At 36.1% G+C, this 12754-nt stretch overlaps 1 protein-coding gene across 1 annotated transcript in view; it reads right to left on the minus strand.

The window, feature by feature from the left end:
* Positions 1-12754, minus strand: part of ZFAND3 (zinc finger AN1-type containing 3) — a 151551-nt gene that overhangs the window by 101116 nt on the left and 37681 nt on the right. The window lies entirely within an intron of this gene.

Genomic DNA, 12754 nt, shown 5'->3' on the forward strand with positions numbered 1-12754 from the left:
AAGCAATTTCAGGAGAGGCTATATTTAGCATAAGATTCAATGTAAAAAGCCACTTCAAAGCAGTGATACATAACACAATATATTATGTAGAGAGAATGTATATTCATATAAAAATAATGAGTATGTACATGTGTACATGCCTATAGAGATCAACATTTTAGTTTATTTCCTCACTAAGTAGCTAGACATGAAAAAAAATGCTCTGGATTAAGAGATGTTCACTTTATTTCTATTTCTGTCATGAAACAACACTGCAGGGAAGAGAAACTGGTCAAGGACTTCAGTAATTTTGTAGGCACTGAAGAACAACATTTTAAAAATTATGTAGACAACAGCACTTAACATGATATTAATCAAGCACAGAAGATGCAAGACACTTTGCTTGATACTTCAAACCTTGAAATGCCAACCCCCCCCCCCCCCCACACACACACACATTTATTTGGGTAAATATTTTAAAATCTGTTTCAAATTTTAAACCTCTAGAATGGTTCCAAAATTTTCTTCCTAACTAACCGCTTACAAAACACATTACAAAATGGACTCTCATCACTTTTACAAGGGTGTAGAAAGGGCTATAAACTCTTCCTGTTCTTCACAGAAACCATCTTCAGCTTCACTTTATATAAATTATGTGTCATGACACCAATAAGATATTAGCATCTGTTTAATTTTATGATTTTTTTTTTGTTTTTGCTGTCAGACTCTCACTGTAATGCTTTAGTAAATGTAACTCCTACAGATGCTTCATTTTTGTGGTAAACTCCTCCTTACACAGGAAGGAGCAAATACTGTCCTTTATTCCTTTACTGATGGCCTCTGTTTAAGGCTTTCCTTAGGAGGAAGGCTTGTTTTGTTATTTTCTTTAGAACTGAAATAGTCTACCACATTCTACATGCATGCTATGAGAGTCAAAATGTGTACCACATTTTAAGAAAAACAGCTTGTTGGGATACCTGTGGGTGAAAACATGGTAGGTAAGCAGACAGACCATACAAAATAACAGCGTACATATTTAAAACACTTCAGGGAGGGAGGGAGGAAATGGCTGCATACGCTGTTAAAAAGCCATCTTCACTACCACAACAAAACAAGCTGTCATATTATTATATAAGGTTTAATACTCTAAGTGTCTTTTTCTGAAATCCCTTAAAAGAGGACAACGTCTCAAGTACCACTAACAACATCTTCAGAAGTCAAAAGTGAGTGAGCAGTAAGTTTTCCTTCCCTGTAGGGTAAGGCATGATTTAATTTCTCAGGCTCAGGCGTGCACATGAAGGGAGTGAGAACTGACTATTCATTCTCGCTCTACAGGGAGTTACTTACTGCAGCTTACTGTGTGGAAGGGAAAATGGTTTCAAGTTAAAAAACAAGTACTTCTGTTCTGTAAACGGACATCCTGTGCTTGGCTATAGCACCTACAGAAAAATCCCAAATAAATAAAACATCTTAAATTCCCCCTTCCCCATTTACTAGGGTGTGGTCAGCAGAATACAGAACTGCTCACAATGGCAGATGTTTATGCAGTACTAACTCACAGTAAATATCTAATAAATCAGGAGCAAAACAGCTTTCATTCTGTCAAGAATAGCTCAAGTGGGAACAAGTACAAGAAATTTGACCTTTACATCAAAAAAACCCTCTTCTGTTTACCACCAAGAAAAACAGGTTTTGTGACAAAAGCTTCCAACAATTCTGCATTTATAAACCTATTCAATGAATATTCCTATATATTTTCCCCTGTTTGAGGCGCACCAAAACCCTTTCAAAGAAAAAATTGATGGACTGAAATGTACTGAAGACCTACTGCTATCCAGTGCTACCAAATAGACTGATTTGGAGGATACTGCTGACCATCTTGATTTTGGATTCAGAAATGCTCTTTGCCTAAGTTCAGTCACCCACATTCACAGATTCAAGATCCCATAAAAAAAGAGTTACTCACATTAGTACCCATCCTTTGACTAGCAGTCATGTATCAGCTACGATTTTCATGTGCTCTGAATATCAAAACAATTCACTGTTACATACATCTTAAATTAAGCCTTTACAGTCTTGTGGCTCATCTATTAAAATAGTTTTAAGTTGTATAATAATGTTATCTATTTTAAGATAATTATACTAACAAAAATGGTCCAGAATAAAAACTAACAAGTGAGGAATTTCTAAGCATTAATTTGCTATTGGCAACTTGGTAGACATAGACTCCCATATTAGGCTTCTACATTTCTACAATTATTCATGTTTATCACAGTTTTCTCTAGATGCTAGTGAGTCTCAAAAAAAAAAAAAAAGAAAGAAAAAAGACAATGCTGTCAAAATGTAGTTTTTAAATTGCTGCTGAAGGCTCTTCAGTAGAAGGCTGTTTGATTAAAGACTTGGAAGTGATGCACATTGCTGAGGCACAGAGCATGCAGTAGCGAAACAACGCACTCATCTATATTGGGATCAACTTTCTACTTCTTCAGGGCAAAACAGGTCAACAAAGGTGAATGAAAGCTTGTTTACTAAGAGCAGTAAAACACTGATAAAACACAATGTTAGACAGCAGCACAAACATATTTCATTTTCAGCCAAGAGAAAAAGCCAGACAACTCTGATATTTGCCTCCACAGATACCATCTAAAATTTTTTTCTTCTGAAGCAAAAGACAGGAGAAAACCCCCCACCTTTTTGGCTAAGAGAACAAAGTCTCTAACTTTTACAATTACCAATGAAGAAGAGAAATGGATCTCTTCTTGCTGATTTAGTTCATTGAAAACAACTTTTTTCAATGTATGCATAAGATGACACATCATATGATAGCATTCTTTCTTACATCATTCAGGTCAAACTTATGACTTGATTGCATCCTGACTCAAGATTTTCAAATGCTTTGACCTGGTAATAGTCACATTTTCACATAACAGAATTTATTTAGAACAGAACGATGGGGGGTGGCATTAGGGGATGGCTAAAAACTTACGCTAACCTTCAAAAAATCAAGCAGTCAGAAATCAGGAAATGACAGAATTAATGTTTTCTGTAAACTCTTGATCTGACCTCTTTATTTAATTTTAATGATTGATGCAAACAATCACAGAACTTCTCTTTTAGAGGATCTTTAACTCACTTACTGGATAGGATAAAAGCAGTTCAAAATGTGAAATCAGACTTGTATAGAAAGCAAAGCTGCTTTCTGCTAGACTCTTGACTTTGTTTTGACTCCCTACAAAATTTTGAAGGGTAATCAGAGAAAACTGGATTCTACCCATTGTCTCCACCACAGAATCCCTATGTGACCATGCAAGTTCCTCCTACTTGCACAACAATTATTTTCAGGATGTTCAAACAGGCACTCTTGCAGCCTGTCAAGCAGAAGCATTCAATACCCTTGCAGTTCCTTAAAGGTAGGTAGAGCCATACTTTCAGTGATCATATCATCATAAAATTATATACTATTGGGGGGGAAAAGGGGGACTGATTAAGAAAGGGCAACAGTCACCAGGCTTTTCTGAGGGGATATCCAAAATCTGTGGATGTTTAACATTTGTGCTTTAGATTCTAATCTATGCACAGTGAACAAGAATATCATCATCTCAAATCACAGAAGTGCCAAGATGGTAAATTATTTATTTTATTGAAGCCCTAGGTGGCTAATGAATGCTATAAATAAATTCCATGAAGAAATTAATAATTCTTTATTCAAGCTATATTATGTGTGAATGCTGTAGTAAGAATATATAGGGTAAAACAAAACATCTTATATTGTTCCCTATTTAGTACACCAAACTGTACAATGAATGAGAGGGGGATTCTGTGGTACCCCACCCCTGCAATACTGCAGACTATTAATAAATGTAGTGAGAGAGATTATTCATTAGAAATTCTAGTGCCAGTGGCGTATGCATTGCCCTCCGATGTTTTCCCCTAAAGGTAGGATATCTGTTTGAAGATGATGTTTTAGGCAGACAGAGTTTACCTGGATGTTATTTAAATGACCTGTGATTTAAACCAGGAGATCAGACTGGGTAATCTTATGCTTTCTTGTACTCTTTGATCCTTTTAGCATAATTAAAGGACAGTCACAACATACACAACTTGGATTAATTATTATGGCATAGGAACCTCTTGTCATTTCCTAAATCTTGAGTGTTCAACTTTCCAACCTTCAAGTTCTTTGAAGGTATGTTTTTGGATATATGTTTAGTAACAAAGTTAAATGCAACCCATACATTAGGCCCACAGAAGCATGTAGTATGAAAATAACTGAAGCTGGCAAAAAAAAGTTTACTCTAACACACGTGTATGTCTACACACAAATGCACATGCACATGTATGATGTGTATATTGTTTGTATAAATATGTGTATAAAACATGTATCTACACCCAGTTATATAAAACTTATAAACACTTAAGTTATAGATAAAGTGAGGTTTATCAGCTGCACTATGAGGCAAGCTTATCCAGACAGTCTTCTCTAGAAATTAACTGGCAGAAAACAGTCCATAGCAACTGCTAGTAAAGTAGTAGAATGTAGTTTAGATTATCAACAAATCACTAGACAAGATAATGATGGTAAATAAAATTTTAAGAAGCTCCATTTAACTTTAAGAGAGTGAGCCTTACACTGAATCAGCTTAACATCCCCTATAAATTATTCCTAAATGTGGATTTGATTAGACAGCTAGTATGCTGAGTGATCATCATGACATACAGAATAACAAGAGTAATGGTACTGTTTTTAACTGTTTCTGTATTTTCCTATTATTTCCATATTCACAGTTTCCCACTAACCATGTTGGGTCAGGTTGTGTAACAGGGTACAGCCCATCTCCTGCTGAAAACATAGAAGTTTCCAGAGCAACAGCTTGAGAGGGGAAGACAGCAATCAAATCCCCCAAAATGGGAAAATTAACATCTATGTCTTTCTTACGGGGCACAGATTTCAAGGCTGTAAGACAGAAACTCTTGTGTTATAGGGTACATTCAACTGCCATCTACATTGTACAGCTCTCCTGTCATCCTTAAACTGTTAGTTCTTTAACACTGGAGGAATTTTTTTTTTCCTATATTTATATGCATGTTAAACATTTATTTCTAATTTGCATTACTCTGGAATTCAAATCCATGACAGGTGCTACAGTAACATTAATGCAAACAATCTTTTAAAATCTATCTACAGCAACACATCTGCTTATTGTAATAGAGCATAATAGAAGTATGTCAGGACTTCCAAATGACACACAGTAGAAGTATGAACAAGTATATTCAGGATTTAGATGGAAAGCCACATTCAGTCAACAGTCTATGCTTTCTACAAAGGAAAAGGAACATCAAATCTTAAACCTTCAACTGATAGAGATCCAGGTACTTTAGATTCAAAAAAAAGACCTTCTCTACAGTCCTGCAGGCTTAGATAGCTCCCGCATAAGATTTTTTTTTTTCCATTACGGAGATTCCTCTACTCACAATTAAGGTTAAAGTCAGATTCCTATTAGAAAACATTTTGACCTACTATTCTTCTCCACTCCTAACAATAAGGCAACATTGTGATGCAGTCGCAATAAAAACTTTTGTCTGAAGGGGGATTTTTTTCTGAAGGTTTGCAAAGTAGCCCAACAGTTTGAACCTTAACATATAAAAGTTATTTCTAATTCAACCTAAAATACTAACTTCCACATCTCAGAAGATGATAGTCATTCTTTTCATTTTCTAATTAATACTATAGGTAAATTCATGCACAGGCCATGTTTCAAAAAAATAAAGTTAAAGCAAAGTTATAGTTGTACTAGCAATCTGCATGAGCAGTTTGCCCTCTGGTGACTAACTCTGTGAGAACAGAAAACTTTATTGCAGAGATTTGTAACAGAAATATGAAGTCTGGTATGAATGAAGTATGGGAGGGAATGTGTGCAAGCTCTAGAAGAAAGAGTATAACAGGGGTTAAAAGGAATGGTATGCATTAAATGCAACAGTTCACCATTTATATCATTTCATTCAAATTAAGAAGAGAAACAAACTGAACTAAAGACAAAGTGTCAAGAAGATAAGAACAGAACTGCAGCCATAGAATACCCAGATAAGAAAACAAGAGAACTGAAATTCTGGAATTTTGCCTAAGACTTATGAGGGCAGAGACAAAATAATGAGGCAAAAGATCCCAAACAGAATCCATTCCTAAAAGATATAAAAGGCTAGTCCAAAATCAGTTTGTCACCGTACTGAGGGCTCAATAGCCAGCACTCCCTGTCCTCTGTGTCATATACAAGCGACCTTGGCCAGACTACTTGGACACACGTCTTGGTGCTTGTGAGTATGTGGGTATGAATGCATGAATAGATAAGTCAACTTATTTACAGACACTGTGAAATACAATCACCTTCCTCTTCCGTAAGATCTGACATTGAGTTTTGTTACACTAGCTTACTACATTATCGTAATGCTGTGCTAGACAGTATGCAGAGGCATCTGTATTACATATAACCTAAGGATCAAGCTTTTACTCCAGGGTTTGGATAATTTACTCAGTCTGAGGGGCTTGACTAACTTTCAAGACAGCTGAGCTGCATTTTAATCTAATACATGTACTAACAGCATGCCTACTTCAAGCTGATTTGGAAGAGAAAATAACAGATATCTTTTCTCAAAATGAATTTACTTTTCCCAAGATGGAGAGCTAGATTTATCTCAGCTCCTTAGATGACTATAACTGTACTGAACATCACATATATTTTATCTTCACAAACATTCCAGTGAATTAGCAAAATGTTATCAGCTCTCAGTAAAGGATGAGGAACTGAGGCACAGAAGAGGAAGACAGAAAAATGACTTGTCTAATATCTCAAAGAAATTCTCATTTTTGAGTCTGAAAAGGAAATCTCAGGTCTCAAGTTCCTAGCTACTTTCCTAGCTGCTAGATCACATTCCTTTCAGAAAAAAATGACTAGACAATTGAAAAGTCATCAATTACATTTCCTATTTACCTGCTTAGCTAACAGCTTAAATCATCTTAGCAAACAACTGCTAACTACTGAGCTAAAAGGCTTTCATAAGGGAAATTTTCTCTTGGTCTTGCCTTGCTTGTGTATGTAAGGACTGCTGAAACGTTGTCTTAGAATTTAGGTGAACAGTCATGGTGATTGACTTTCTTGGTGTCCTTAGCTGAAGGTTGTTAGTAGACAGTAGCTTCTTCTTTATGAAGATGCACTAGCAGATAGAACGTGCAAGTTAGAGTGAAGAGAGGGGAAACGAAATGCTGGGAGTGGGATGCAAAAAAAGAGAATTGCAAAGTAGAGTTAACTTCCAAAATCTTTGTTGTGTCTTAGTTTAAACTCCTGGTGAATTCAAGACCATCAGAATGCTGGATAATTTCTGCAACAGTCACAAACATAATACTGAAGGTCACAGAAGTGCTCTTTCCAAGTTACCTCTAGTAGAATAACAGTGAACCCTTCCTCATGTTTACCTAGTACATTGGTATAGAAACACTCTTATTTAAAAAGCATTGCTTCTAGATTTCTTGACTTATAAAATACACTTTGAAACTAGGTCTTTTGCCCCCTGGCACTCTTATTCTCTGGCCTCAGCCTCTTGGGTAGCGGTACAAGGGGAAAGAGAAAGGTTAGCTGCTAGTCCTGTATAATTTTCATGTGGCATCAGTGATCAGAATCCTAGAAAACATGCAGTAAATTGGACAGCTATCCTGTGCATTTCTAAACACTCTGCATGCAGTACTGCATAACACAGGTCTCCAAAGGCAAACTAAATTTTATTTGCAAGACAAGGCATGAATCTGGATCACACTTCTCAAAGGAATGAGCTGGACATTTTTAAAATGTGCTCACAGATACTGACCTCTCTTCGCAGAGAGAAAGGAGTTAAACAATTTCTTTATTCCCCAAAGGTTGCTGGTCCCACACAGAGGTGCCATGTTTTATTTAAAACATTCTCTCTCTCAGTAACCACTTGTTCTAATTGGCAAGGCAAGGCTGGGTCCCCAAAGCACATAGCTAGTTACATTCAGTTTGGATTACAAAAACACAATGAAACAAACTGCATCGAAATGTACAAATTAACAGCTCAGGAGTGCACGACAGGGACATGGAATTAGACTGTAATATGGAACAAACTCCACAGGGAGGCTAAGGAACAAATCGCTAGTGCCTCTATAAACTATAGAGGGTTTCCAAACGAGCAAATACAGAAAACAGAGCAGACTTTTCCATAACTCAAACAAACTGCAAGAAGAGAAGAGAAGAGAAGAGAAGAGAAGAGAAGAGAAGAGAAGAGAAGAGAAGAGAAGAGAAGAGAAGAGAAGAGAAGAGAAGAGAAGAGAAGAGAAGAGAAGAGAAGAGAAGAGAAGAGAAGAGAAGAGAAAACTGCCCCCTCTCATATCTTACATATGCATGCATAGGAGAATGGAGTTACAAGAAAGTTTCATAAGTTAAACCTGTGGGCTGCACATTCTAAATACGTAGCTCTGTTTTCATGCTGACAGTGTGCAAAGACCATGGCAACTAAGTCATATTTCTAAACATTTTTTAAATCTTCAGAGAACCTATATACAAGGGACTAAATTACAGCTGGTGTTTCGACAAGTCATATGGAAAGGTTAATGAGTTAGAAGATGAACAAGATATTATTGAAAGAAACTGACTTTACTATGGAAAGAAAAATATACTAGGAAAAAAGAAGAACTATAAACCAAACAAAACGTAATGCAAGTCTGAGACAGAAAGGGGCTGAGGTCTGGTCTTTGCTTGTAGATCAACAGTCTACACAATGGGACTGGCAACTCTCTGAGTTAAGAAAAAGAAAACACATGGAAAATACCAGTGATGTCTTGCTGAGTCAGAAGAAAAATTAAATTTAAAGAATACTTGGCAGTCTTTCCAGGTAGCCAGCACTGAGAAGAGGTCATATTTTTGTTTGAGTATAGTTTGTATTTTTAACAGATGAGCCCCAGATTACTAGACTGTGAATTTAGCAAGATGCAATCCAGTGAAACAGCCACCAATGTCCTAGAGGGTCATCTGCTGATAGGACTGATCTACTGTAAAACGTTAAAGTTCTTAACTAAAAGGCAGCTGATCTTTCTAGCCTGTGTTTGTGAAAAAAACACTTTCAAATGTGACTAGAAGAAACCCTACTATCTTGAAGGTAGCAGTAGCCAGAGAAAAGAAATTGTCCTACCTTGATACACAAAATTTGACTGCCAGCCATGAAAGAAATTCTCTTTCTTCCATTAACTATTCAAAAATACTTTATGGATCTGCCCTCCATCAGTGCTTATACCTTCCCACTACTTTATTTGAGGGAGGATGAAGAAGGAGGAGGAAGGAGAAAATAACTGAGCAAATTAACTCAGCAGGTGAGCCACTGGCACTATTTACAACTTATGTTGCACTGCTGTACACACAAAGCCTTCACACAGCTAAGTTTCTAGGCAAGTAAGGGTTGTGTCTCTTTCATACAGCATCTTTAATATCTTTCTATATAATGCACAACAAAAACATATCAGTCCTGCCACAAAGCAGCAGGAGAGCCCTGAACTCTGCTACTTTCAGTCCATGATTGTATAGAGGGGGGAAAAGAGTGGACACCTCAAGCAATATTGTACTAACATGGTAACTCAAAGTGTAACATCTAATTAATTCTTAGAACCACGACAAGCCTGAAATTTAAAAAGCTTCACGTATCATTCTCTTCCGCCTTCCCAATTCTCCTGTACATATGGAGTTCTAGGAACACATAGCATAAATTTACTAGCTGATAGGACGATTCTTGACAGAACTAAAACAGTTAGTCCTAAACTTAGATAGTACAACCAAACTTATAAAATCTTGTTTGCTATTAAATTTTATTTCTTCTCCAGAACTTTAAGACAGTTTAGGGGAAAAGGAGTTAACTAAAAGCAAATAAATCCTTTCCGAATCCTTCCACAAAATATTGCCCTGTTCTAACAGCCTGAACAAAGCTATTAGTCAGCTCTTCACACTTTTTAGAGCTGCAGAATAATGCATACCAACAGATCAAACAGAATTTTCAGGGTCAGCAGTGCAAATCAAGCTTATAAATAAGCCCAACTAAAGTCATTCAACTTTTTGCTTAGTTCTTTTTCATAATGATTGTCTTCCTCAAGTTCAGCATACAGCTGACCTGTTCAAGTTTACTGCTTGTGGTAAGGCATCTTTTCCCTACCATCCTTCCCCCTTTTAAAATCATCTGAACTTGAAATAAGGAGTAGCACGAGAGAAATTAAATGTATGTCAAACAATATCTATGTTTATACCAGGAATGCTATAGTTCTTTGTTAGTAGGTGCTCTGGAAATCAGCAATATCTTTATTGCTACTGTAAGCAGCCATACAATTTTCCAAAGAATTATTAGCTTGAAGCCTGACTGTGTAATAAAAGTTGAAGACAAAACTTTACTGGTCTCAAGTGCTAGCCAGTGAGTGCTGCTTTTTGTAGCAAGCAGTTCGTGTACTTCAAAATACAAAGACAGACATGAATACAGCAACAAATTCTAGCCTAATGAAGCAACATACTGAGGCATCACTTTCACTAGGAACCAACAAAGGGAATTCTACTTCAGCCTTCTCCAAAAAGATGTATTTTGTGTACAGATAGAGAAAGCTAGTACTTAGTGCTGTTGTCAAACTTCTACAGCAACAAAGCACTAAAATATGGGGATTTACAAGAGATACAAGGATATGAAAAATGCAAACATATCAGATTTTTAATTGTTCATTTAGGAACAGAAACTGTAGGAACAGAAACTTTATGAAGAAGAAAAGGGATGAATAAAGTATACGTATAATTTATCATGCAACAGTATACATCAAAGATTACAAAATATAAAATAGCAACATGCAAGATACACCTGTTGAAAGGTCTCCAGTGCTGCAAGCTGAAAGTTTGACTGAGAGTCAAATTAGCAGTTTGTTAACAGCAAAATCTATTTAGGGAGGAGCCCTGACTTTTGCCAGATCATCCCTACAGTAGGCTTTATTACTACCATGCAAGCCAGAATTCTAAACAGCTTGCAGGATGCATGAAGACAGAGAAAAGAGGAAATTGTTTGCATGATTCAGGAGTAACTCTGAATCATGTAAAGAGCCAATTTTGTAAGCTCTTAAAACCGGGCACGTGACAAAATTAAGGTCTGCTCAACAAAGCAGAAGGGTTAAAACACACAAAACCATGAAATAACTCTACAGTCAGACATGTGAGTGAGTTGAGAAAATAGAAACAAGAGCCAATAATATGTTACTTTCTTCTAAAATCAGATGATTTATAGAATGTGTGTGTCAATTTTTTTTCTCTTTTTTTCCATATCAGGTCTCTCAAATTCATGAGAAAAAAAAATTAATATACTGCTGAAGTTATAAAACTTTATCATCTGGCATACAGTCAAGCCTATATATTGAAAATATCTATATGGTTACCAGCAATATTGATTTCCTACTTTATACATGGAGATTAAAATTCTGTAATTTTTACTCATCAAAATATCAGTATGTGAAAAAATATGTACAATTTCAAACTACAAGCAAAACTGAAATAAGAGTCACAACCCTTAAATCTCAGAGAATTCTTGGGTTATATGATGTTGAAGTATTTTCCTCAAATTCAGTTATTTTGATCTACTGCTTCACAGAACATGAACATAAACATTGTTCCCATCTCTTTTCTGAATCCAGCTATGCACCTATCTCTAGAAAGTTTCAATTACACCTTCAAACAGAAGCACTATAAAATTTATTTAGAAATATTCCAACCCGTTAATATTCTAATCATTATTTCTTTCTACTTCCAATTTTCTAAGCACATCTCTTCACCAAACCATCCAGTGCTGCACTTACCTTTGGCTTCATGTATTAGTTATTGAAGAAGATGCAATCCATTTCCAGCATCCCTCTTTCCCATGCTGATTGCACCATAATAAAAATTAACCTTTCTAGAGTCGCAATCAAATGCATTAAAGGCAGAATATGGTTTTTGGGTGGTTTAAGGGAAAAGTCTACTTTTACATCAGTTTTATGTATTTAAGCATTTGGTTTTACTCAGTAATAGTTTGTTCTAGGACTGTTCCCAGAGGCTCCAATTAAAATCAAGTCCTTGTGGTACCAGGTGTTGTCTTCATGAATGTTTGTAGAATTCCTGCTTGAAAGAGCTTATTTCGTAAAAGTGGCTTTTCAAAAGCACTCAGGCAATGTCTGTACCTGAAGCCAATATTAAAACTTCCATAAGCCTAATGGGAACAAAGGTAGACTGATGAAGAATACTTTTGAAAATTTTCACCCACACAGCACTGTCCAGTATTTTAATCATTTGGATTTAGCAGTTTACTGTACTGAAAGATGAGAGATTACAGTATTAGCAAAGGATGCAGTATCACTGAGGGATGTACTCTGGCCATACGTATGCACTTTTTCACTTATCAGTCTATATTCTGAATTAAAACAAACAAACAAACATGTTTTCTTGTATTTTTATTCTGGAGGTGCAAGCTGCCTGAAGCAACTATGCCTTAACAATCTCAAGAGCAAATTTATCTGAAGCAATTTAATACCTAGGCTTACACTTGTACTGTATCTGGAGACTTTAAGACATTGATAGCATGTGGTCAACACTGAAATAGAGACAGAATGTTGTAAAGGACTTTGCAGAAGCACAATTAATTTAAAATGATTTCAGAGAGGCTCTTGAACATTTCAGTCTGCTACTTTTATTGGGCCCAAGTAAGATAAGTCAGGTATTCCTTCTTG

The sequence above is a fragment of the Apteryx mantelli genome, chromosome 3 (assembly GCF_036417845.1).
Source record: "Apteryx mantelli isolate bAptMan1 chromosome 3, bAptMan1.hap1, whole genome shotgun sequence".
NCBI lineage: Eukaryota > Metazoa > Chordata > Aves > Apterygiformes > Apterygidae > Apteryx > Apteryx mantelli.